The sequence below is a fragment of the Rattus norvegicus genome, chromosome 20 (assembly GCF_021556685.1).
Source record: "Rattus norvegicus strain SHRSP/BbbUtx chromosome 20, alternate assembly SHRSP_T2T, whole genome shotgun sequence".
Taxonomy (NCBI): Eukaryota; Metazoa; Chordata; class Mammalia; order Rodentia; family Muridae; genus Rattus; species Rattus norvegicus.
This window is the reverse complement of record NC_141553.1, coordinates 35796460-35797500: the sequence shown is the minus strand read 5'-3', so window position 1 is coordinate 35797500 and position 1041 is coordinate 35796460.

Sequence of the window (1041 nt, the reverse complement as noted above, 5' to 3'; positions counted from 1 at the left end):
TCAAGCTCTTCCAGTTCTTTCTCTGATTCCTTCAATAGGGGACCTATTCTCAGTTCAGTGGTTTGCTGCTGGCATTCGCCTCTGTATTTGCTGTATTCTGGCTGTGTCTCTCAGGAGCGATCTACATCCGGCTCCTGTCGGTCTGCACTTCTTTGCTTCATCCATCTAGTCCAATTGGGTGGCTGTATATGTATGGGCCAAATGTGGGACAGGCTCTGAATGGGTATTCCTTCAGTCTCTGTTTTAATCTTTGCCTCTCCCTTCCCTGCCAAGGGTATTCTTTTTCCTCATTTAAAGAAGGAGTGAAGCATTCACATTTTGATCATCCGTCTTGAGTTTCGTTTGTTCTAGGGATCTAGGGTAATTCAAGCATTTGGGCTAATAGCCACTTATCAATGAGTGCATACCATGTATGTCTTTCTGTGATTGGGTTAGTTCACTCAGGATGATATTTTCCAGTTCCAACCATTTGCCTACAAATTTCATAAACTCGTTGTTTTTGATAGCTGAGTAGTATTCCATTGTGTAGATGTACCACATTTTCTGTATCCATTCCTCTGTTGAAGGGCATCTGGGTTCTTTCCATTTTCTGGCTATTATAAATAAGGCTGCGATGAACATAGTGGAGCACGTGTCTCTTTTATATGTTGAGGCATCTTTTGGGTATATGCCCAAGAGAGGTATAGCTGGATCCTCAGGCAGTTCAATGTCCAATTTTCTGAGGAACCTCCAGACTGATTTCCAGAATGGTTTTACCAGTCTGCAATCCCACCAACAATGGAGGAGTGTTCCTCTTTCTCCACAACCTCGCCAGCATCTGCTGTCACCTGAGTTTTTGATCTTAGCCAATCGCACTGGTGTGAGGTGAAATCTCAGGGTTGTTTTGATTTGCATTTCCCTTATGACTAAAGATGTTGAACATTTCTTTAGGTGTTTCTCAGCCCTTCGGCAGTCCTCAGCTGTGAATTCTTTGTTTAGCTCTGAACCCCATTTTTTAATAGGGTTATTTGTTTCCCTGCGGTCTAACTTCTTGAGTTCTTT